Source organism: Canis aureus, chromosome 21, assembly GCF_053574225.1.
Source record: "Canis aureus isolate CA01 chromosome 21, VMU_Caureus_v.1.0, whole genome shotgun sequence".
NCBI classification, from domain to species: Eukaryota; Metazoa; Chordata; class Mammalia; order Carnivora; family Canidae; genus Canis; species Canis aureus.
Window position 1 is genome coordinate 7,112,066 of NC_135631.1, and position 25,254 is coordinate 7,137,319.

A 25,254-nucleotide genomic window follows, 5' to 3' on the forward strand; every position below is an offset into this window, starting at 1 on the left:
ACCAGCCACGTGGCCCCGGGAGGGTGACACTATCCCTCTGTGTCTCAGTTTCTCCATCTGCAAAGAAAGAGGGGTGCAGCGCTCTCGGTTAGCCTCACGATGCTGCCCCGGGCGGGGTGCGGGGAACACCTGGAACCCCGGCTGTCAGGAGGGCTGGCTCCTCCAGGGAGCCTCCTGCCATCTCCCGTGTCCCTCTGGGTCTGCCCATGCCACCCCCACAGGTCGGGATGTCTGGGGGTGCAGGACTCCTTCCTGCCGCCGCCTGTGCTGTGCTGGGCAACACGGAGCCCTCCGGCCGGGGGCAGGACGACTTCACGGCCGCATCTCTACCTCCTGTCTGTCTCCCCCCCCACCGCCCGGAAGGATTCGGGGCCCTGCAGCTGGGCAGAACCTGCATCGGACTGTGGGCACGACCGCTTTGTCGCTTCACGGCCGAGCCTCGGTCCTCCCATCTGTAAAACGGGCGTGGGCGTGCGTGGAGAGGCCGCGGCTGGCGTCGGTCATTCCTCCACAGAGCGGCTGGGGCAGCGCGGTGAGCGGGGGGCTGGCTGGGGGCCACGTGCGGGCCCGGTTGCGAGGCCAGCGAGGCATTCAGGGCGACTGGGGCGAGGGGCGCGTGAGACGGGGCTGGAGTGCCGTTGGGGGGTTCGGGAGGCCGGGCTGGAGCACGGGAGGGCTTGTCGTGTAGCCACAGGAAATGAGACCCAGAAAGGGCAGGCTACTTGGCCAACGTCGCACAGCGCTTCAGTGGCCAAACGGGAGAACGGGCATCCCGTTTCTCTACCCAGGCGTCCCGCTGGCGCAGGTACCGAGGGGCCGGCCTGCCCGACGGCTTCCAGTCTGAGCTGTGGCCTCGGAGGTGACGTCCCAGGCCACCAGCCCCGCCGGCAGTGCCCTTGGCCTGTGCGTGGGTGGGGGCGCCGTTTCCGCGCTATCTTTAATTTGCCTTGAAATTGGGCACAAGTCCTTTGCAAAACAGGAAGCAGTCTCTTTGGGCCTGACATGAAATAGTATTGCTGTCACCTTGAATTAGAGGGTTAGACATGTCTCAAAGGGGTGGCACATTGAAATAGCTGGTGGGGTCGGCCCAGCCCCGCGAAGGCTTTGATAGCACAGCTGATAACAGACCCTCGGCTATAAATACCCAGAATCAATCAGCGCGCGCTGCTGACAGCCGCCGTGTTCACATATCACAGCAGATGGGAAGGAGGCAGGGATGGCGATTTGTCTTGCCTTTCAGATGGATTTCCTGTTTTTTAGGGAGCGGGAGAGGGCCCATCTGGTAATCAGATCGTGGGCCGAGATAGCCATCTCCGGGTCACGGCCCCCCACTCGACGTGTCCCCTCAGCCACGCGGCCCCAGCGTCGCGGCGGCTCCAGTGGCCTGGCCTCCACAAATGGGAGCCATCAGGAGGCCTCCCGCCCCACGGAAGCTTCCGGAAGGCGGGGTGGGGGGCTGCTCCTGCCTTTCATCTTCCCTCTGCTTCCTTTCCAGGCACCTGGCTTTGCTCTTTGTCATCCTATTACTTTGTTTCTTCAAAGGCTCTTCCCAGCTAGTACATGTATGTGCAAATGCACACAGACACTTGCACATGTGTGTGCACACACATGTGCCCCCCTAGCCTTCTTCATCGGCCTGTCTGGGATGCTTCTCTGCCAGCTTGCTGCATCCAGACCCCTCTGGGCTGCTCAGCGGGTGCAGGCTGGAGGCTGGTGGGCTGATGGAGGGCCTGGGAGCCTCCTCTTCCCCTTCACACCCGGCCCCCCTCCTGCCAGCCTGTGTCCTTGATCAGTGGGCTCAGGTGCCCTGGACCTGTTTCCCCATCTGTGTTATGGCCTCTCCCCCTCCAGGTTTTGTGCAGCCACATAAAGCATCTAGAGCTCTGTGTACGGTGAGCTCGGCACAGTGTTGTCGTTCTGGTTGTGGCCTTACTCTTCTCACTCCTGAACTGGGGCTCCCAATGTCCCCCAAGGCAGGTCTTGGGAGCTCTCTCCCACATGCTCTCTGATCCCTCCATTGTGATGCTGTCCGTGACCCTCCTTTCCCCTCCCTTCCCCCAGCCTCCAGTTTCTGGCCCCAGCTCCTCAAGGACTGCGTGCTTCCAGGAGACCCTGTGCTGGGGCTGGGACACGTGGCTTCTCTTCCTTTCCGGGGATCTTGCGGGGGATGCTTCTGCTATGATCGCATCTCATGTGCACTCCCTCCCCTGCCTTATGAGATCTCCTGTCCCCCAAATTACATCCAGACAGCGGCAGTAGCAGGCATCTCCCCTCCTGCCCAGGGGCCCACCAGCCGGCCAAATGGGGCGTTTAATTGGCAAGAGAAGCTGGCGGTCTGCCCGGAAATCCTGAAGAAAGGCCCCAGAATGGACCTGTTTTTAAAACTGCGCCACACACCTTCACCATATACTTCTGTTTCAAATACTTGAAGGGGTTCTCGAGAGCATTTGAGAATGAAAACCCCAACCCGAAGCCATACAGGGCAGACTTCAGCCCCCTGGGGTGGGTGCGTGCTGTGCGGTGGTGGAACCTGACCACTTTGTTCAGGTGTGGAAACAGAGGCAGCCCAGAGGTGGGGAGAGAACGCAGATCGGTTTAGGACGGGTCTCCAGATGTTAACTGAGATCCGCTCCCCCAAATTCTGAAGCCACAGCCTCCTTCAGGACATCATCCAGAGTTCCCGCTGGGTGGCTCCTGAGTTGCAGAAGGTGGGCATCGGCTGTACGCGGTGGGATAGAAGCAAATGGGGGAATGATGGTTCATGGGGAGGCTCACTCTCAGAGGCCCCACAGGTTTATGTGTCCAGTGGGCAAGGGCCCTTCCTGCAGAGAGAAGTCAGGGTCCATCAGGGCTGGGGATAGACCATGGAATGCAGAGTCAGGGCCGTGTGTGCGTGGGACAGATTGAGGATGAGGGAAGGCCTGGGGTGTAGAAGGGTGGCCTGGGGCAGCTGGGCAGTGGGTTCAGGCTCTGAGCCCCAGGTGGTCAGCTGACTACTGTCTGTTGAAACCACGGGGTCCCAGATCTCATCACTGGGGGTGGCGGGGCCAATGGAAGTCATGCAACTTGATGACTGTGGGGAATCAACCAGACCTCCACTTGCGCCGTTTCCTTCCTCTGTAGAATAGGCACCACTAGAGTTCTTTTGTCAGTTTCTGCAAGACAAAATGAAGCACGAGGGCATACGGCTGCCCTCACATCACCAGAGGCTGCTCCATAAACCCAGGGGCCTTCTCTGTCAGTTCAAGGCCATCCAGCTCTGTTCTTTGTGACTTGTCTGACTCTGGGCAAGCTTCTAAAGCCCTGTGCCTCAGTATATCCTCACCTGTGAAACGGGACAGTAACAGTCCTATTTCACAGGGCTGGGGGTGCAATGGGTTAACCCATGTAGAGCACATGCAAGTTTCTGGCTGACACTCAATGTAGGTTAACTGTTACTGGTACTATTATGGTGGTCGTGGTGATGATGATGGAGATGGTGGTGATGGTGATGATGATGGTGGTGATGGTGATGATGATGATGGTATTGATGGTAGTGGTGGTGATGATGGTGATGGTGATGGTGGTGATGATGGTGATGGTGATGATGGTGATGGTGATGATGGTGATGGTGATGATGGTGGTGATGATGGTGATGGTGATAATGGTGATGCACTGAGCACTTGTTATATGCTAAACTTTGTTTTAGGCACAGACATACTGCAGTGAGCAAGATAAACATGATCCCTGCTGTCCTAGGAATTAGCCCTGGTGAGGATGAAGCCAGTGAATAAGCAAATGGCTAACTATAAAAAATCATGCCACACAGGGAAGAGCTAGAGTGCCATGTGATGTGCAAGATACCCCAGGAGGCCCCTTGGAGGAGGTGACATTTGGAGAGATACGTGTTTAGGACAGCTCTCTCCCACTTTCTCCTCTATCACTCCTGACTGAGTCTTGAATTTCAGTTGGGAACGTGAATCCACGACATCCTTTGTGGCTTACTAAATTTGTGGTCTCACACTGGTTGAGTCCCCTCTCCGGGACCTGGTGCTCCCATCGGTGCAGAGTGTGTATAGGATGCAGTCAGACATTCCTTTGGCCCCTTCCATCACTGGGATCCCAAGCGTCTTGGGCCTGTGCTCACGGCCTTGATCCACCGTGGAGTAATTGGCAGTAAACGGTCGGCACGAGGGGCCCTCTCTGGGTCAGGGCCCTCGGGAGGGTTGAACAGTTCACTTCGCGGCAGTTCCCTGTGGCTTACCTGAGACGGAGCTGGCTCCAGGAGCAATTTCCCCTGGATGAAACAATCTCTAGAATCTACCGTATATCATTCGCCATGACGTCTTCTGTTTAAACAGCGGCAGCCGGTGGAGGGTGTGCTCTGAGGCCGAGTGTCTAGGGGGGCTCGCGTCCCAGCCCCCTGCCCCAACCCCCGTGGAAGGCCCCGCTTGGGGGGAAAGTCAGGCATATGGAACCCATTTGGGAAATTCTTTCTACATAAACCACTTTTTCCAGGTAAGACACACGTCCGTATTGACTATGAAAGATGAAATAGCTCTCTCGCTTTGCCGGTTACGTTTTTATGGATCTTAATTAAACACATGCCCTCCCCGGGTTGGGAAATTGAACCCTCTTTTAGTGGTGCTGGCCCAGGGGAGGGCCAATTATAACCTCCCGTCCTCGCCACCTCCCAGGACCTCCCAGGCCCTCCAAGCGCTTGGAAAATGTGTGCTCGACAGAGGGGCTTTGATTCCGCACGCCTGGAGAGCGTTAGGCCTGTTTCCAGGCCTAAGGCAAGTGGCGGTCAGAGTCCCAGGCCGTCGGCGGGAAGGCCTTGGGGACTGAGGCTTTCAAACTTCATTGAGCATCAGAGCTCCCCTTCACGCCCAATCACACGCAGACCCCCGATAGAAACCAGATGAAGCCGCTCTGGCGGTGGGAGCGGAGGGAGTGCCCATGCAGCCCCTTGCTCACCCCGTGGGCAGCCTTGGCGCTAGCCGTGGGGTGCCGCCAACAATTACAGCTGCTGCCCGGACGCTCAGGGAGCTTGAAATGTGTGCTGGTTTTGTTATGTTCCTTATCTCATTTACAGTCACAAAAACCACATGAAATAGGTGCCACTGCCATTTCATATGCGGGCGACCTAGGCACAGAGTAGCAGAGTGACCTGTCCAGGGGCACCCAGCCAGGCCAGGAGGAGTGGCGTCTGAGTCCCGGAAACTTGTGTGCTTGGCCACCTCTCTGGAAAGCTGCTGATGGGCCCAGGCTCTCTTTCGGTCATGCTCCTGGCCCGGCAGTGCATCGCCTTCTCGAGTTGTGGTCCCTGTCCATTGGGGGGTCTCCACAGCGTGGGCCCCCAGGTCCACTTCTTCCAGAGATACAGCCTCTGCGACCAGCAGCATCGGCTGGAGGGGTGGGGATGTCTTTCAGCCCACGGCTAGCATGCCAGTTCCAGGAGACCCCAAGATTTCCCAGGAGTGCCTTTGGGTTTCTGCTAACGGTTGATTTCAAGGAACAGATTCACTGGCCAAAAACAGTTTCCAGACCTCAGGGTTCATCCTTCACAAATGGGGAGAGGGCCTGACTCTTTATAGAACTGTGCTAGTCCTGCCTCCAGGACCCCCAACCAGGCAAAGGGAGGCACTTTCCCCACTTTTGCTGTAAAGTCATTGCAGTCATGGTGCAATCTGCCTATAGAATTCCTTCTTTCTAAGATACAGTTCAGCATATTTTTGACTAACGTACAGAGGGCTATAGCCACCACATTACCGAAATATAGAGTAAAGCCCCCGAGAGGTCCCTCCCACCCCAGTCCCTGCTCTCTCTGATCTGTTTCCTGTCTCTGTAATTTTGCCTTTCCCAGGATGTCATGTCAAAAAAAAAGCACACAATACGCAGTCTCCTGAGTCTGGCTTCTTTCACTTTGCATTATGTCTTTCTAATCCAGCCATTTACAGGGATATTATTTGTACCTTTGTCAATTGGGTGGTTTCAGGGAAGACCGAGCTGGACTCCCCTGTGGGGATCCTGGAGCAGCTGAGTGCGCGCAGATGGAGAGCTTCTCCCAATCTCCGCGTCTGCATGAGCATGGGTGTGGTGCTGCTGTCTCTGTGGGGTGATGGGAGAAATGTCGTGTAGAGAGGTCGTGGCTGCAGGTACCAGAGACCTGACCAAGGGGAATTCAACGCGAATCTGCAGGAAGATGGCTCCAGGGCTGGCTAACCTGAGAGCTCCGCGATGTTGAGATCTGGTTGCCTCCCCTAGTTGCAGGATGGTGGTGGCTCTGGCTGGCAGCACGTCCCTACATGACAATGTCCGAAGTGGGGAAGGGGCACCTCCCCGTGGTGCTTTCCTCTGGGAGCACACCCCAGGCCCAAAAGCCTTCCCTGCGTCCCGTTGGGCAGGGCCATGTCACATGCCATGTCTCATGCCAGGCAGGTTGAGGCTGATGGGCTCTTCAGCTGGGGAGGGGCCCGTGGGATGCTGAGCAGCCAACACCTGGACAGATTGGGGCTTCTCTGGCAAGGAAGAGAGGGGGCACCTGTGGGGCAGGCTGCCGGCGGAGTCTGCTGGATGGGGTGGGTGAGGGCGCCAGGGCGGTGTGATTGTTCGGGAGTTCTTGCTACTAGAGGATCTGGGGAGGACCAGGCCATCGGGACAAGGGTCACCACCATGGCCAGCCGGCTGCTGCGGGCCCTTCCCAGAGCTTCAGATGCGCCAGGCTTCTCTTTGGATGTTCCTCAAAGGAGGGGGCACAAATGAGCAATGTGTGAGCTCTGCATGGTGCCATCCATCCCTCCAGCCTTCTTCCCTTTCCTCCCTCAACTGTCCATCCCTCATCCCTCCATCCCTCATCCCTGCATCCCTCTATCCCTCATTCCTCCATCCCTCATCCTTCCATCCCTCCATCCCTCCATCCCTCCATCCCTCTATCCCTTATACCTCCATCCTTCATCCCTCCATCCCTCCATCCCTCCATCCCTGCATCCTTCCATCTCTCCATCCTTCTATACCTCCAACCTTGCATCTCTGCATCTCTCCATTTCCACATTTCTCCTTTCCTCAATTTCTCCATCCCCTCTTGCAGGTAACAATGGGGCACTAAGAATGGCATGGATCTGGATCCTGGGGAGAATGCTGGATCCTGGGGAGAAGGGGAGGGGCTAGGCCCTGTTCCCGAAAACCCCACTGAGGGAACTTCACGGTCAGGATGTGGCAGTGTGGTCCCTCCAAGACCTTTCCCTGTAATCACGATGTAAATTTGCAGGTGAAGAGTTGCCTTTTATTCCCTAAGGTTCAAGGAGCACAGATTTCTCCTACAACCCTTGCGCCAACAAAGTCCTGTGTTCAATCAGCTAACTTTTGTATCTCCACTTGCTGTGTTTAATTAAGATCCATTTGAGTCAGATTTGGAGGAATAAAGCCATCTAGGCATCCCTGGCCTTTGTCCTGGGGCTTCTTTTCTCTAGTCTATGATGATGCAGGCCACAGAGGCCCACCTGGGAGGCGGGTAGGAAAACCCCATGTTGGCTTTTCTTGCTGGCAGACTTTTTGGATGGCTCTGAAACACCAGACTAGGTCTGTGGCCAAAAGCCTCAAGCCTTGGCCCACAGCTGTCTAGGCTGATATCATTTGAGGATTATGGAGGCTAAATTATATGCTTGCTTGGCTAATCTCCTTGGTAGCAGCATTTGTGAAAAATGAATTTTTTTTTGGCTGCAGTGGAATTTTTAAGACTTATAGGGAAAAAACCTTTGCTGTTCCCATTATAGGACCTTTCAACCCAACAAGAGGTGTCGTCAGCAGCTGCGTCCCCATGGATGATTGGGAGAGGCAGGAAGTTGTTTGAACAGGATGCCATGTGAGGTCCTGTGCGGACACGTGGGCAAGTCTCCACGGTGCCTCTGTTCAAGCATATTTAGCTTTAGCAAGTTCCCGCTCAGAAGTCGGAACACTGTCAACAGGACCTGTGAAGGGCTTAGGAGATGTGGATTTTCATTTTCAAGTTTTAAAAAGGGACACGGTGTGGAGGGACCCAGAACTGCCATGTGCCGGGAAGCAGGGGTGCCGGTCTGCCCCTCTCACCGAGGCTTCCCGGCTGTGCTGGGGCAGTTCCCCTTTTCTTGGAGAATATTAGGGAGGCAGGAGTGTGGCAGATTGCCTCGGGACAATGGGCCCCTCTCCCGTCGGGTGGGCTGCTCAGCCCCAAACAATAGGCCTGGGCCAGCCCCTCTCCTGCTGCCCAGGGCCTGAGCCAGATGCCCAGGAGCCCCCTGCGAGCGCCCTGGAGGTGACCTCTGGGGCTGCCCTGTCACTCCGTGGAGGAGCCCCGGAGAGGGAGGAAGGCAAACAATGAGGGCCTCATGCCGGGCGCCCGGCCTCCGGCACGGGCCAGGGGCTCCCTGGGGAGAGCGTGGCCTGCCAGGTGCTGCTTTTGTCTCCGGGCACAGGGGCCTTCCACGGGGGTCTTCCAGCTCGGCGGCGGGAGAGGCTGGGGGCTGGAGGCCCTCTTGTTGTTCTCTGGGGAGGACCCACGGAGCTGATTTTGCTGGCCCCGTTCAGGTCTGACAGCCCAGCCCAGCCCTGCACTTGGCCTCTGAAAATGCCATTCAGGAAAACAAGTCACGTGGATTGGCCTCAACCACCACCAGGACTTTGCACGTCAGATTTTATGACCAGACCCGTCCTAGGAAATGCCCGACTTCGACACCACGTTCTTTCTTGAGCTGGGGCACAGGAGGAGATTTCTGGAGAAATGTCAGCTTAGGGGGCTGAGGGCAAGCCTGGAGGGTTCTTTCTCTGCTGAAAGACTTGCCTGCGTGTGTGCATGAGTATGTGCTTGTATGTGTGCATGCATGTGTGTGCTTGCTTGCACGTGTGTGCATGTGCTTATATGTATGGATGCATGCATGTGTGCATGTGCATGCCTATATGTGTGCACGTGCATGTGTGCATGCACACGTGTATGTGTGTACATGCATACACACAGGCATGTGCACACACATCCATGTGTGGGCACACAGACTCTGCACCAAGCACACTCCTGGGGATTTTTGCCCCTACGAGGATTTGCAGATTTATTTGTAATAGCTCCAAACTGGAAACAACCAAAATGCCCCAGAGTAAGTGAGTGGGTACATAAAATGTGGCCCGCGCAGATCACAAAACACGGCTCAGCAACATGAAGGAATGAATGATTTGTGCACACCACCTGGGTGGATCTCGTATTAACCTGCTCAAGCTGCCAGCACAAAATACCACAGAGGGCAGCTAGACAATGGGAATTCATCTTCTCCCAGCCCTGGAGGCCAGACATCAGCAGGGTAGATGTCCTCTGAGGGTCTCTCTGGCCTGCTGGTGGCCGGCCCGCACCTCGTCCTAATGGTCTCTGCATGTGTGTCCTGGGGGCTCCGTGTGTGTCCAAATTCCCTTTACTTTCAATGATACAAGTCGGACTGGGCAAGGGCCCACTGGACAGCCTGTTGTAAACCAGTCACCTCCTTAAAGACCCTCTCTCCAAACACAGCCAGATGACGATGTACTGGGGGTTAGGACTCCATCGTGTGAACCCTGGAGGGGACACTGATTGGCCCATGACACATCTCAGAGGTGGTAGGCTGAGTGAGTAAAACCCATCTCAAAGGCTTCTACACTATAGGATTCCATTTATGGAACTTTCTGGAAGACAAAATTATAGAAATGGAAAGCAGAATGGTGTCCCAGGGAGGATGGATGGTGGGTGCAGGTGGGTGTGACTGGAAGGAGAAGAATCAGGCAGGTCCTAGTGGTGACGATTCTGTGTCTTGACTGTGACGGATACATTCAGTCGCGTGATCTGTACAGGAGCCTTCTGGAGAAAGGCACCATCCTGGGACTTTGTAGAAGCCTCTAGAAGGCACGTTACTTAGGCAAAATCCTCAAACCCCCAGTGAGATCCATCAGAATTCACAGTCATGTCCTCCCCTGTCAGCTAACCCAAAGGCCACGCCTTCCTCATCTGGCTGGCTCCATGATCCCAGTATGTGACTCAGCCCTGCAACTGTATACCGCTAGGGTCCCTACAGCTGGGTGGTCTGCGTGGAGGAGGCCCCACGGTCAGCACCTGTGACAAGGAATTGTGAATGTGGCCTCATTCACGCGGCAGCTCCCCTGGAGGGCACTGAGCATGGCTCTCCCTCATGTACCTCTGATGTTTGGCTTTGAGATGCCCTGTCCTGTTTTGGGCTGTGGGTCCAAGCCCCTTGCTGAGATCTCTAGGCCTTTTGAGGGAGACCAACCCAAGGACCTGGGGCACGATGGGGCTTACTCACAGAATAAGTTAGAGCAGAACTAGGCAGCCCCCCAAACCCATGGGCATGACCCTAGTCAGCAACAAGCAGCCTCTTTGGAGTCCTGGTAGGTTTGGATACTGGAAAATGGAATTTTAAAGCTGGAGATTCTGTTAGAAAGGGTCCTTGTGCACAGACACGGAGGCCCAGAGAGAAGGGGCTTGTCAGGGGGTCTGGGAGTGGGGGAGGGAGCTGCACCCAGAATGTGGATATGGACACTGGGCCTGGGGGTGGGGCGGGATGCAGGCCTTTGCTCTTGGGTGCTCTGGGGTCAGCTTCAGGGATGGACGGCACCTGGGAACACTTGATGATTTTCCAGAGACTTCGGTGCCCCACAGGGTGGGCAGCACAGGGCATTCAGCTGTTTTGCAGACAGTGACGCAGGAGCCTTGCTGCACATAGCCAGGGACGGAGCTGGAGCAGAGGGGCGTCTAGGACCTCTGCCCTTGGCTTGGGCCGGCTGGGCAGTGGATGGCCCTGAGAGGATCTCTGGTGGGAGCGTGGTGCTGGGCGACACCGCCCCGCAGAGGAGCCGGTCAGGAACTTGGATGTGCCCAGCCCCAGCTCTGCATTTGGCCCCGTAGGCGCCCCAGAGCTCAGTTTGCACAGGGCGAGCTCGTGCTGGGAAAGCTTTCCCGCCTGTGCCCGGTGCTGGCTCGGGACCCGTGTCAACTCTTCTCTGTGGAATGGTGTGACCGTGTTGCTGGAGATGCTGGGCCTGTCTGCTCGGGGAAGTTACCTTGAGTGGGTGGGAGAGGGTCCTGAGGTGGCAGTGGCAGCCTGGGGGTGCTGTGATGCACAGTGATGTCCTTGGGGAAGCGGTGGCGCGGGTCGGCTCCCCCCTCCCCCGGAGGAAGACACCCAATTTAGGCCTGGTGGACGGAGTGCTTGGTGAGGACGGGCTGGCTGGGGTGCCACTCCCCACCACGCAGAAGGACGCCACCCCGAGCCTGGGTGCCGTGTGGCCCAGTGACAAAGATCCCTGCCGCTCCTGGCGCAGTTTCCTCCTGCTCAGCCGGGAGCCCCGATGTGACCTCCCCCAGCAACCTTCGGCTCTGGTCGCCGGGCCCGTGATGCAGCTCCATGACCCCCAGCTTCCAGTGGGGCTGGCCTCCCCGCGGGCCAAGGAAAGGCCTGGAAAGGGCGGCCAGATCGCCGAGTGGCCGAGGCCGGGTGGCGGGTCCGCACGCCTTCCAGTCTGTCCAAGCTGGCCGGGGCCCACAAGCAGGCCTTGGAGGAGCGGGCGCCTTGGCGGCAGTCCTCCTGCTCCGCTCCCGCCCCTGGCGGCCTATGACAAGCGGCTTTCAGTAGATATGACAGCCACGGGTGGGGGGTCCCTGGCCCCAGTCCACGTCTCCACACTTGACTTGCTCAGAGTTCACTGGCCCGAAATAATGTCCCCAATGCAAGTCGGCGGACGGAACGTTCGCGGTGGACGGTTTGGTGGGTTTTTTTTTTCCCTCCTTTTTTTTAATACATTAAACATGCATTACTGGATTTCTACCCGGTTCCTCTGACAGCTGTGGAAAAATAAAGAAAATTCAGTTTGAACTTAAAAAGCTGGAGCTTAATTTATGTCCCGCACCTTTGTCTGCCTGGTTCTTTTTCCTCTTCCGATGGAAAGGCCCCAGGGAGCGGGAGACAGAGGCCCTGCCACCCCACGTGGCCCCGTGGTGCCCGGACCTTAATAGGGGCGCCCAGTGGCCAACACGGAGGGGAGTTTTCAGATGGAAATGCGACGAAACAATGCAATCATCTGTCTCCCAATCTGTTTTGAAGGGGGGAAGAGGGAGCCGCCGGGAGGAGAGAGTCGGTTTCTGCTGGGGAGCTTTCATTCAGAGCGTTTTATAGGGAAAGACAGATGTCATGAATACTGATGTGGACGGCCTGGCTCTGGTAGAGGTTTTTAATTTTCTGAGTTGTAAAGACAAAGTGTTTTAATAATACAGGGAAACACATGTTCATGGGAGGGCCTTTTAGCTCATTCTGGTTTCCTGAACTCTCTCCCTCTCTCCTTCCTTCCTTCCTTCTCTCCTCCCTTCTCCTTTTCTGCATCGCTCTCTTTGAAAGGGTCCTTTCTCTGTGCCGAGGAGAAGGGGAAGGAGGCCCGGTGACCACCAACCACGTTAGCATCTGGAAAGGCAGCCCAAAGAGGGTGCCGTTCCCTTCTGGCCCTTTGCGGGCGCCGGGGGCAAGCGAACCATTCCCTTTGTGCCCCTTCTCGGCTCACCCAGTGGAGGGAAGGGACGTGCTTCTCTGCAACGCTGGGCTTCCGCCTAAACTTCACGGCGTTTTTGGGTCAGGGGTGGAACAGTTCGGCCAAAAGGGGCATTTGTTGTGCAACCAGCATTTATTAAGTACCTACTGTATGCCAGGGACTGGGAAAACGGAGGTGAGTCAGACATGCTACCTGTTCTTAAGGAGCTGCTGGTCTGAGGGAAGAAGCAGAAGCTCAGCCCACAAATGTGAGGTCACAACCTGCTGGGCAAGGTCCCTGCCTTGAGTTGTCGTGGAATCGGGGGGCTGCACCCCCAAGGGAGGTGCTGGGCCTGGTCTTGGAGCTTTTCAATCAAAGGCAGCAGTGTGTCCGGTACCTCCCGACTCCCCTAGGAGTTGTGGGGACAGACGCTAGGTGTCCCGTGTGATGGACAAAGAGACTGAGGCCCAGAGACACAGAGCCATGGGTTGAGGGGGTGTGGTCAGGACTGCGCCTCGGCCCCCGGCGCCTAGACCCAGGGCATCTGGGCTGCAGGAGGTCCCCTGGAGCCATCAGATGAGACGCTCAGCATGTACCTGTTCAGGGGACGTCAGCGCCGCGGTCGTGCTCACACTAAGCACAGGACACGGGGATGCGGGGAAAGTCGTGCACGGCCGCCCAGCTCACACCTGGCAGAAGGAGGCCCGTTTGAGTCCACGCTGTTTCTGTTTATTTGCTTTTACACTGTGGCTAAATCCAACATGACCTAATGTTTCTCACTTTAGTTGTAAGTGTAAGCCCAGGGCCGTCAAAACCTGTGTGACCATCATCGGCATCTATACCAAACCTTTTTCACCACCCCCAGCAAAAACTCTGAACCCACAAAGCAAGGGCCGTCCCTGGCTCTGGGAGCCCCTGAGATGCTCCCTGTCTCTAGGGAATCTGGTGACCCTCAAGACAGAGTCATAGGGTTTATCCTTGGAGGCTGGCATCTTTCAGGCTGCATAGTGTCCTTGGGTTCCGGGTGATGCGGGCTGTGCAAGACTCGCCATCCTGGGTAATATCTCTTGCAAGGATGGACCGCAGTTAACTTATTCATCTGTTGATGGCAGAGTCCTCTTCCCTGGATGCGTGTCCAGGCGGGCAGTGTCCCAGCTGGACCCCGGGTGGAGCTGCGGGAGGGAGAGGTCCCTCCTGCACAGCCAAGCACTGAGATGCTGCAGAAGTAAGTCCCTGTGGGCCCCACTGTACGTCGGAGGCTCTGGCTGGACGTGGCTCCCTTCACAGGGACTCAGTGGGCAGGGCACAGCGTGGGCGCCTCCTGTTCACAGGCCCTGTGCGAGGTGCTGGCTGGGGATTCAGAGGCATGTAAACCACCATCCCCTTATGGTGGGGAAGGGAAGATGCACCCAACACACTTATTCATTTGACAAGTAGGTATTGAGTGCCTTCTGCATACACCAGCACTAGCACCCAGGGCTGGTGCTGGTGGCCTGGGCTTTGGGTCTGACTTCCACCCCATGACCTGAGCCCATTTGCTCCTTGACCTCCTCTGTTGAGGGAGGGTCAGGGGGCAAGCCCCTTCTTTGAACTGCTGCCCTCAGTTTACCCATCTGTCCACCAGCGTGTTCCCTGTGGGATGTTCTCGGTGCACTCTCTGAGTTCATTGCTCCAGGCATGGGGCAACTCTGGGGTTGGCTGGGTGGGGCTGCTGCAGTGTCTGGGAAGGAGTCCGCTCTGGGGGAGGCTGTGTGGAGGAGCAGTTGCAGTGCTTGAGGGAAACCCCGGCCCCTTTCTGCTCATTTGCCCCCAGCGAGTAGGCTTATTGCTTCTGCAGGCAGGTCCTCACTGCCTGGGCTTGCTTCCTGACCTCCAGCTGGTTTGCTCCCTGTGGCTCCCACCCACTGCTTCCAGGACGCATCTTTGCAGCCGCAACACCAGCAGCGCACACTCCCTCCCAGACAGGCACACAGCCACGACTTCCTGAGGCCTGTGCTGAGGCTGGCGACCATGGGAGCAGCCGTTCTCGATCTGTGGGCACTTTAGATAAGGCTTAGTGCCTGGGCCCTTGGAGCCAACCCTCTGTGCCTGTCTTTGAATTCCTAGAAGTGAGTTGGATCAGAGAGCATGCCTGGGTCTGGGCTGGAGAGGCATTAGGTGCCACCGCTGTGCCTCTGCTCTCCAGATCTCACCAGCCTCTTCTGCATCTTTGCTAGTTTGGTCGTAGCAAAATGGTACTGTAGTTGTCTCTGCTGTAAGTTCCATCTCTCTGATTTTTGGTAAAATTCAGTGTTTTCTTACCTGTATTTATGGACCATATTTTCCTTTTATGAATTACTCAATTGTATCTTGAGCCCATTTTTCCATTATTGTGTTTTTCTTTCTTATTGATTTATAAAAGCTCTTTGTATATTATGGTTATGAAGATGATCAGACTTTACTCATGGATGACATTTCTCTTTCCTAGGGAGAGTAAATAGAATTATTACCTCTTTCTCAAAGTCAGCTGATGTTTGAAATTCTTATTGCCTTTTTTTCCCTCCTACTCAGCTTTCTACTTTTCTTTACATTTCACAGCTGTCTGGACACAGCTGCCCCTCCAGGAGCTACATAAAGCCTCAAGGAGAGCTTGATTTTGGAGCAAAAGGCCCCAGTGTAATAGCCTTTGTGGGTCCTAATGTGCAAGAAAGGATGTCTGAGTTTATGTTCTCTGGGTGCTTTCTCTGGCCAGCAGATGATAGGGAAAGGCCGAATCACAACCATCCCCTCCCTAACACGCACAGCCCCGGGCCCCGATGAAACACGCAGTCACTTCTTTGGGGACAAGCAGATTTTTCAAACAAAGTTTGCCAAATAAGCACATTTTGTTTTGTTTTGTTTTGTTTTTTTTCCTCCAGGGCAGATGCAAACGGTCTTTTCAAATCGGTTTGGAGGAAAATAAATGAGCCCACGCTGGGGCTTCAATAAATCTTTGCGTAGCTACAAGGGTGAGTTTTGGGCCCGATGAAGGGCCCAGTGTGTGGCTTATGAATGATGCCCAGTGATGGCTCCCCACCCCCGCCTTCCCTCTTCCCCTCCCCCGTCCCCCGACCCAATTTAAAATTGGACATTAATGTTTTAAGACAAAGGGAGCTTTGGGCATTTCTCCCCCTCCTGGAGGGTCTCCCGGTGAAATATTTGTCGTGGCTGTGCCCCGCGTGTGACTGGGATCCGTGTCTCTGAGCCAGGACCTGTCTCCAGGAGATGATCCATGTGCCCACCTTCTGCCCAGCGGCTCAAGGACCCCCACTCCGGCTGCAGACGACTCTGGTCCCCCAATGAGGACGATCTCTCCCCGCCTCCCTGATGGATACTGGACAGTGCTGGCAGCAACATGGCCTGGCTCATGCAGTGTTGCCTCCTGACGGGTCTCCCTGTGCCATTCACATCCACCCGCCAAGCAGTGGCCGGCCAACGGATGGCGTAAGCAACTCAGAATCTTCCAGCATCAGGCCCAAACCCTCTACCCTGTACCTGGCTGCTGTCCCCACTCTCGTCTCCCACCCTTTCCCTGACACACACACTGCATCCAGTGTGCCAGCCCCCAGCACGTTGCCCAGGTGGCTGGGCACCTGGAGTGACCTTTGCCCACCAGGCCCACCAGAGGAACCCTGTTCTTCCTTAGGGGTTGACCCCAAGGCTCCCCAATGCTGTGATGCTCACCTTGATTTTCCTTCGATGCCTGGCAGCGGAGCACCACTCCCACTAGGCAGAAGGTGCATAGCGGGCACTTGCCCCATCCTGCCATTTCCACCCTGGACCTCTCTGGTTCTTCCCTGTGTTTCTTCCCTCCGGGTCTGTCCGACTCCTTTCTTGGAGAGATGTTGGGAATAACAGGCCGTGGTGAGAGAGGCGCATGTGCATTCCATGGGCCATGGGGAACCATGGAGCTGGAGATGACGACGGCGGCCCGGGTGGGCCCGGAAGGGGGCTTCATCTCCCAGCAGGAGGGGAGGGTCCCTCCTTGGCTCCGTGACACACCCCGTGGACCACTGGTCCATCCCTGCCTGCCTCTCTGTACTGGGTTAGTTGAGTCCCCCCAGGTTCATATCGATCGTGCCTCACATTGTGAACTTACTTGGAAGTAGTCTTTGCAAATGTAATTAAAATAAAGATGTTGAGATGAGACCGTCCTGGATTAGTGAGGGTCCTAAATCCAATGAGGGCCTATTTAAAAGAAAGAGGAGAAGACAAATACACAAAGAGACCATGCGAAGTCAGGGCAGAGACGGGCGTGATGTGGCCACAGCCCAGGGATGTCTGGAGCACCCCCAGTGTCGGAAGATCCAGGAAGGACCCTCCCCAGGAGCCTCTGGAGGATGTGGCATCCTGCCCACACTCTATTTCTGACTACTGGCTCCAGACTCAGAGACTCAATTTCCATTGTTTGAAGCTACCAAGTGTGTGGCTACTTGTTATAGCAGCCCCGGGACACTCATATGGTGTCCATTGCCAACCTTTTGGCCCGTTGGCAATCCTTTTTGAAGGAAACTGGTGGAAGTTCCCCCATCTGCAGGGCTCCCTCTTTGAGGGAGAAGGTCTGGCCTCTGGCCACTGCTGTCCAGAGCACTGTGCTGGCTGAGGCCTGGGAGCTGCAGGCTCCACCTCCTCCAACTCCACGGCCACTCTAAAGGCCTCTTCTACGGGCGGGGAAACTGAGGCTCACAGAGGCTGGAGATGAGCCACTGCTACAGAGCTTGACTACTGGGCTGGCTCCAGCTTGTGGCCTCTGCCCTCAGGACTTCCTCTGCCCTGGAGCGACACAGGATCCAGAGCCAACTACCCTACCATTTGGTTCCACGGCTCCGAACAGTGGTTGTGCCTGTGAGGCCCTCAGCTGGGAGCTCATGAACTTTCCCGCTACCAGAATATTTGCTCAGGGAGCAGTAAGGATTCACTGAGTGAAGACACACCTGCCCGTAAAGACACGAACTGATGGGGCAAGCCAGCCTGGCACACCCCAGGAATAATAATCACTTGCAACACGGGCTCATTTTTTCTTGCGGTTTCTGCACATGGATATACTTTTGAAAAACAAGCACAAAATCGAGACCAAAGTGTGCACGGTGTATATAGTTCAATATGCTGCTGGTTTGTTTTTTTTTTTTTTTCCTGGTAAGAATGGCATGATTACCACGTCCCCACTATCCTGACCTATTCCCTTAAATATGACTCTTGATGGATGTAGTTTGTTCTGTAAGAAGGACTTGGACACGTGGCGATAGAAAGGAGGACACCAGGGTTGGGGCAGCATGAGTGAGGTCTGACTGAGGAATAGGGCTATAATAGGGGTGGCAGGTGAGGGGTTTGGGGGACTTGATTTTAGGAAGATTTGAATGTCTAAAGGAAGTACTTAGATTTTGTTTTGTGAACACAGTTGGGTCACTGAAGGTTTGAGTGAGACAGTGATGTGATTCAATCTGGCCCAGGGGAGGATGAACCTAAAGGCAGGATATTGGAAGTGGGACCTCAGGTAGGGATTTTTCATTGCCCAGGTGTTGGTGCAAAGGCTGCAAGCTTGTAATTCACTAAGTTACTGCTAATGGACCAACCAACCAATCAACCAGCCAACTCCTCCTTCTCTTCCCCACTCCCTCCCTCTCTACCAGGAGGCATGGATCTTATTCCCCCTGCTTACTCCTTTGGCATATTCCATTTGGGGAGTGGACAGTTCACCCCATTTTCTGAGAACACCCCTGGATTGTGGCCTTTGGTGATGTGGACATCTTCTATCCACAGGTGGTCAACATCTAGAAGTGTTTTCACAATACAGGGTGAGCCAAGTCTTGGATTAATTAGGCTTTGGGGTCCTCCTATAGAATCCCTGTGCGTCTTGGAGCAGATCGCATCGTATCAAGAGCCACAGCAGGGGCTCCCAATTCCACTGCCCTGCTCATTCTGTTGCCTAATCCACCACTATGATGAGAAATTTCAGCCCTGGCTAGGAACTTGGAGAACTTTCTCCACTTGGGGGTTTCTTTATCCAAAGAAGGAGCTTCCAGTTTTACTACACGATGACACTATTGCGGCAGAAATGGCCAAGGGTGGGAACTCTGACTCTCATTTACATATAGGAAAGTCAAGACAAGAGGAATTCAGTGACTTGCACGAGGTCATTCAGCCCTAAAAGGAAGGGAGCCAGGATTCAAACATTGGCCCATGTACTCCAGAGCTGGGAGGCTTTCCTGCCAGGCCATCAGGAGACAGCTTGTGTCTCCTGGCTGGGAGCCATCTCCCACCTCCCACAGCCTCCCCAGTCCATCTGACACAAAGGCTTCTCTTAGGGTGTCTGGCTGGTTTTCTAGCTCTGAACTGGCTCGGGATCCCATCTTGTTTGTTGGACCCATTGCCAGTGCAGAGGTGGGTGGGCTATTAGCAGCAGAAGGAATCTGGGCTCCACCATCCACCCACCCATCCATCTATTAATCCACCCATTCATCTACCCACCTACCCACATGCCCATCCATCCATCCATCCATCCATCCAACCATCCACATGCCCACTGTCCATCTGTCCGTCTATCTATCCATCCATCTCTCCATCCATCCATCCAACCACCCACATGCCCACTGTCCATCTGTCCGTCTATCTATCCATCCATCTCTCCATCCATCCATCCATCCATCCATCCATCCATCCATCCATCCAGTTTTTTGAGTATCTACATGTGTGGGGTCCACTCACCTTCAAAGCTAAGTGGGGAGTTTCCCTAGAGAAGATATAAGAATAAGTGCAGGGAACACTCATCCTTGTGGTCTCCAAATCTGGTTGTGTAAATACTGATGGAATGAACAGATGCACAGATGGGCCTTCTCATATCCTGCCTCCCATCATCCCATCCCATCCTTTTTAGTACAGCCCTTTCTGTGACATCCGGCTGCACGCAGGTGGGCCCCGACAGCACCTCCCCTGTGGCTGCCCCAGCGTGGGTCCTTTCTGCTCTGGGCTTCTCTGTTGTGCTGTCTTTGCAGCTCAGCCACCTGACTCACCTGCAAACTGGGAAATGTGAAGACGTTAAGCCTCAATGGTCACCCTTGACCATGAGTGACAGGAGCCAGTGGATAAAGCTTCCCCTTCCCCATTCCTTGGCCAACGGGTGTGAGGCACACTTTCCGTGGCTTCTCAGAGGTCCCCAGTTGGAGATGGACCACCAATTGCTTCATCCTCTGGCCTCTTCTTACTCTTCCTGGTCCCTGTTTCTGGGCCTGATCCCCAAAATGTGCCACCTGCACACCTGCCTTTTCTCAGGCTCAGCCAGATCCCAAAGCAGTTGGAAGATTCTCCCCTCTTCGAGCAGCTAGGGTAACAAAGCAGGAAAATGCAAGCCATCGCTTTGCCTCAGAGACCCTATACTCCTTCATTTTCTCACCCGTTCGTCCAACCAGCCACATTGTGAGTTCCCTCTTTGGGACATGCTTGCCCTGCCCGTTCTTGTCACGGCTGTGCACGCAGCCACAGCTGAACATCTCTTGGTGACTTGAGCCAAGGAGGCAGAAGAGTAGTCCAGGGGATAGATGTTGGAGGCACACGGACATGGCTTTAGCTCTGTGCCCCCACTTTGTGGAAGTGACATCTTGGCGGCCCATTTCACCTCTCTGTCTCTAGCCTCAGTGATCCCATATGCAAAACGGGCATAAGAACACCTACCCGAGAGGCCCTCGTGGGGAGACAAGGAGATCTCATACATCAGGTGCACAGCCTGGCGGGTGGTGGGCTGGTGGTTGGGGCGAGGCACCAGCTACTGCTAGCAGTGAGTGGTGGAAGTGACCTTGGGCAGCGGGGTTGGGTTTCTGGAAACTGGTACCCCAATTCTGCTGGCCTGCTTCAGTCCCCAGGGCCACTCGGCACATCCTTTGTCCTTGCAATGGCTAAGAGAGCTAGCAGCCCACGGTTTGTTGGTAGGAACCTGGAGAAACAAACACCGTGGTCACTGGGAGGGGTTGGGGACCTTCCCTTGCCAGCGGGGCTGTGGGCAGCAGCCCAACGTGGTGATCGGAGGCGTTGGTGGGGCGATTAGCCTCGCCCTAGGTGTGTGAGATGCTTCCTTGGGAAAAGTGCCGCTCTTTTATGTGCATGTCAGCTGGTTATGAAATGAGAACTTTTTAGAGGCTTAAAGAAACCCACCCCGATCTTTGGAAACCTCTGGCTGCCCTCATTCAAGCCCCGACAGCATTTGCCTGCTGATGGCTCATGAGTCACGGAGGCCAAATTTGTGACTTTCATCCCCCCAGAGTAGGATTTAAAGATAAGGGAAACTTCCCAGTAGGAAATACATGGGATTCCGAGGACGCGCAAGCCCCGGTGAGGGGGCAATGCCTCCGGAGGCGGAGGTCAGGTAGGTGACTGCGGGTCCCCTCCACCGGCTCAGGGCAGGTCTCCTTCCGCAGGACCATGAGTCCCCACCAGGCATCCCTCCTGAGGGCCACGGCAGGTTGGAGGTGTGTGTGTGTGTGTGTGTGTTTAAGGATTTATTTGTTTATTCATGAGAGACACAGTGAAAAAGGCAGAGACATAGGCAGAAGACAAAGCAGGCTCCCTGCAGGGAGCCCAATGTGGGACTATATCCCAGGATCCCGGGATCCCAGGATCCCAGGATCATGCCTGAGTTGAAGGCAGATGCTCAACTGCTGAGCCACCCAGGCTTCCCCAGGTTACAGTTCTTAAAGGAACAGAACAGACCAGATCATTTATTTTCTCTTTTCTTGTCTTCAATTCATTTTGGTTGCCTTTCAGTGGGAGCTTCTTGCCTCTCTCTACCTTGTGTACTCCTACGTTGTCCCAGCAGCAAGATATTGCCATGCCCCCAGTTTAGAGATGGGGAATTTGAGGCTCGCTGGAGAAGGTGCCCCTGGGGCTTGAACCAGGTGGTCAGCCTGCACCGAGGCAGTCCTCGCCTCCACCTGTGCTCTGTCTCCTGCCCCTGGCCTACCAGGTCTGAGGAGGCCAGGCTGAGGATGGGGGTGAAGGGAGCCCTGTGAGGGTGCTGCGTTGTGGGTGGCCTACTGCCTCCACAGATCTGTACCTTCCCACCCACTTTCATGAGCTGCCAGCACCTCGCAGCCCTGGGGGGGAATCACTCAGGGTCATGGGTCTCCTCGTGGTGACAGTCTTATTCCCAAGGAGGGGAGGGGTGGAGGAGGCCTCTTGGGGTGGAGGCCCAGGCCCCAGAACACCCCATCCTGCAGACGGCTCCCCACTGCCCAGGTTGACCATGGGGCCATCCTGCCTGATGCCAGCCAGCCCAGCCACTTCTGGCCTGCTCATGCCAAGTGGCCTATTTGACTGTCCCCATCTGTTTGCCCACAGAGTCCAGCGGGTGTCCTCTGGCCCAGGGCCCAGCTGCAGCCTGGGAAGCTCCAACTTCCATTCATGGCTCTTTGTTTTAATGTTTCATCCAATCCATGAATGTTGGGTCAGTAAGGACCTCAGAGAAGATGGGGTCCAGACCTCCTGTCCTGCACAGATAGGGGGATCCGGGGCACAGAGAGAGAAAGGGCAGGTTGGTGGCAGAATGGGGATGAGTCCTGTGGTCTCCCCAAGCCCCTGTTTGCTAACCTGCTGTCCCCCAGAAGCCTTTGTTCACAGATGTCAGGGTTGGGGAGGGGTGAGGACCTCAGGCATCATTGAGGCCAGTTTGGGGTCTGGGAGGGGTTTGTGTGCCAGCCAAGCCCAGGGGGCCATGAGCTGGGGGTAGCAAGAACAGAGGGCTCAGGGCCAGCCACCCACCTCACCTGGGGCAGCAGCCTCTCTGCCAGCTCTTTATACAGGGTTTCTACATTTGTACTGGACCTCTGTCCTCCACTCTAGCCCCCTATCTGGCTCACAGTAGGTGTCCAACAGGTGTGTGCGGTGTCTGCAGGAAATAGCCCACTCATTGGCCCATACCTTCATTCTGCATGGAGGGGAGGGGTCAGAGAGGGAAGGAGAACCCCAAGATCAGCAGCACATGAGTGGGCTAACACTGCACCTGTGTGTGTGCTGGGGGCATGAGAATTTCCCTTGGGTGAGCGATGGGGTTGGAGTGGCACTGGTGTGGGGTGGGGGGAATCACAAAGGTAGAAGGAGGTGTGGCCAGCAGACTCCACGGTGGCCTCCATGCTCTGGCCTTCTGGTGGATGCACCCTGAGCGTGGGCGGGACCCATGACCCATTCCCGACTAACAAAAGATGGCAAGGTTGATGGGACGTCACGTCCTTGACTGTTATGTGATGTGAGACTCTGGCCAGCTGTCAGACTCGCTCTAGAGACTCCCCTGATGGTTGGGGGAAGCTCGCCTGGCGGGGGATGTGGGCAGCCTCCAGCTGATGGCCACAGGAGGTCAGGACATCAGTCCAGCAACAGCAAGGAAAATGAATCCTGCCAACAACCTGAGTGAGCCTGGGAGCAGAGTCTTCCCCGGTCGAGCTCCAGATGAGACCATGGCCCAGCAGACACTCCGGTTGCAGCCCTGTGTGGTCCCGAGCAGAGGACCCAGCAGCCCTGCCTGGGTCCTGATGTGGCAGGAGGTAACATACAGGACAAGAGCTGTAGGATTTTGTTGCCTGGACGAGGCCCAGGAAGATTGTCCTAGATAAGCCATGATAACAACACCGAGAGAAGCAATAGCTAATATGTCCTGAGCCTCTGTGCTCGCACGATTCAGCATGTGTTAACTTATCCTCACGGGAGCCTTGTAAGGTGAGCAAGCACTACTGTTTCCTCCATTTTACAGATGAGGAAATTCAGGCTCAGACAGGTCGAGTCACTTGCCCACACTCACAGAGCCAGTAGGGCTAGTGCTGGGATCTGAATGCTTGAGCGTCACCCAACAGCTGTCTATAGAGAGGGGTGATGAGAGTGGACATGGGACACGTGGCAGCTGGACAGTGTGCTGGAGGGGATGTGGGGTGGCAGCCCAGCCCCACCCTCACCCTGCACCCTCACCTTGGGCTTTGCTCAGTCAAGAGAGCTCCTGCTTCCCATATGGTCGGGCTGAGGAGGAGGGACTCCAAGGGAGAGAAATGGGGGGTATGGCTTAACCCTGTGCGGGGCCTGACCAAGAGCCACCAGCCTGCTGCATCTCAGGCTTCTTGTCTCAGGGGTGGGGCCTCCCCAGGCTGTCCTGAAGGTGGGTAAGATGTGGGTGGGAGCCCTAGGAGAGGCCCGCCGAGCAGTACGAGCCTGCCTCATACAGTGGGGGCCCTGGCAGTCCTCGAGGAGGTGTGGGGTCTGAGCCACACCACCCTCACTCTCCATACAGACCCTTATCTCCCCACCTGTCAGGCATGACTAGGGGCGCTGTCTCTGTCAAAGGCCTCAGCATGCCTCAGTTGCCTTCCTGGGATCTCTCAGAGGTGCCAGAGGAGACAGCAGAAAGTCACATCCTGTCCCCAGCCCATCCCCACTGAGCAGCAGCCCCCAGCACCAGGTCTCATTTCTTCCCCTTTGGGTGAAGGCACTGCTGACAGGAACCCTCTTTTCCAGGGACTGACAACCTGTTATCACCAGAAATCAGATCACTACTCTGCAGAGGAGCAAGTTTTGACAGACAGGCACGATTCTGACCTCCTCATGGAAGAAACAGAGTGCCTGGAGTATGGGAGAATGAAGGCTTAAGAGGAGAAGAGAGGATGTCACAGGCTCCAGGGCAGCGCTGTCCAGCAGAAGCCCAGGTGACCACAAACGGGAGCCGCTGGTGTGATGTCGAGTTTTCCTGCAACCAGTCAAAAAAAAAAAAAAAAAAAAAAAAAAAAAAAAAAAAGGAAGAACAAAACTAATAAAAGAATTTATTTTATTTTATTAAGATTTTATTTACTTATTCATGAGAGACACACAGAGGCAGAAACACAGGCAGAGGGAGAAGCAGGATCCCTGCGGGGAGCCCGATGAGGGACTCGATCCCAGGATTCTGGGATCACGACCTGAGCCCAAGGCAGATGCTCAACACTGAGCCCCGACGGTGTCCCTAAAAGAATTTATTTTAATAATACATTTCATTTAACTTAATATATCCAAAATGCCCTCATTTCAACATGAAATCAATGGAGAGCATTCTTAGCGAGATTTTACACTCTTTCTTGGTGTTCGGGATATTGGTATTATTTGGAAAGAGGTCTTGGAAATCCAGCACATCTCAGTTCGTGCCTGCCACATTCTAAGTGCTCAGTTCCAAGTGGGTGGCTGGTGGCTGCCCTGGTGGCCTAAACAGCTCTGGGGACAGAGACCTACTGGTGCTACCAGCTGGCTATGTGGCTTACACTCGTGGTGTGCCAGGCGCTATTCTAAGGGCTTTACATGCTTTAGCTCAAGCCAATCAACATTCCCATTTTCAAGCTGAAGAAATGAGGGCACAGAGAGGTAAAGTAAGTTGCCCAAGGTCACACAGCTACTGAGAGGTGGAGTTGGGATCTGAACCCTGAGTTTTATTTGTCAGGAGTGCTTTATAAACTATTGCACAAAGTCAGATCATTAATCTATCAGTGAGTCAATTCACAGAGTAGCTCCCCGGGAATGGGGCTGAGCCGTTGAATGTCTCCCTGCCCTAGAATTCACTGCAATTCTGCAGATATTTATTAGCTGCCTGCTCTGTGCCAGCCAAAGGGCAGCCTGGGGCAGACCTGGGTTTTTCACCAGGGACTGGCTTTTCCTCACCTTCCCACGGAACCCCCTCCCGCTGCTGGGTGTCCACCCCTGGCCCTAGTAAGCCAGGCAATCCGCCCCCCACCCCAG

At 55.3% G+C, this 25,254-nt stretch overlaps 1 long non-coding RNA gene across 1 annotated transcript; it reads left to right on the top strand.

The window, feature by feature from the left end:
- Window positions 1-670: 670 nt before the first annotated feature.
- On the top strand, window positions 671-24,244 carry LOC144292454 (uncharacterized). Its single transcript, XR_013359845.1, has 4 exons — window positions 671-805; window positions 15,405-15,494; window positions 15,735-15,969; window positions 24,010-24,244. It is a non-coding gene; the product is annotated as an uncharacterized LOC144292454 (long non-coding RNA).
- The last annotated feature ends 1,010 nt before the right edge of the window (window positions 24,245-25,254 follow it).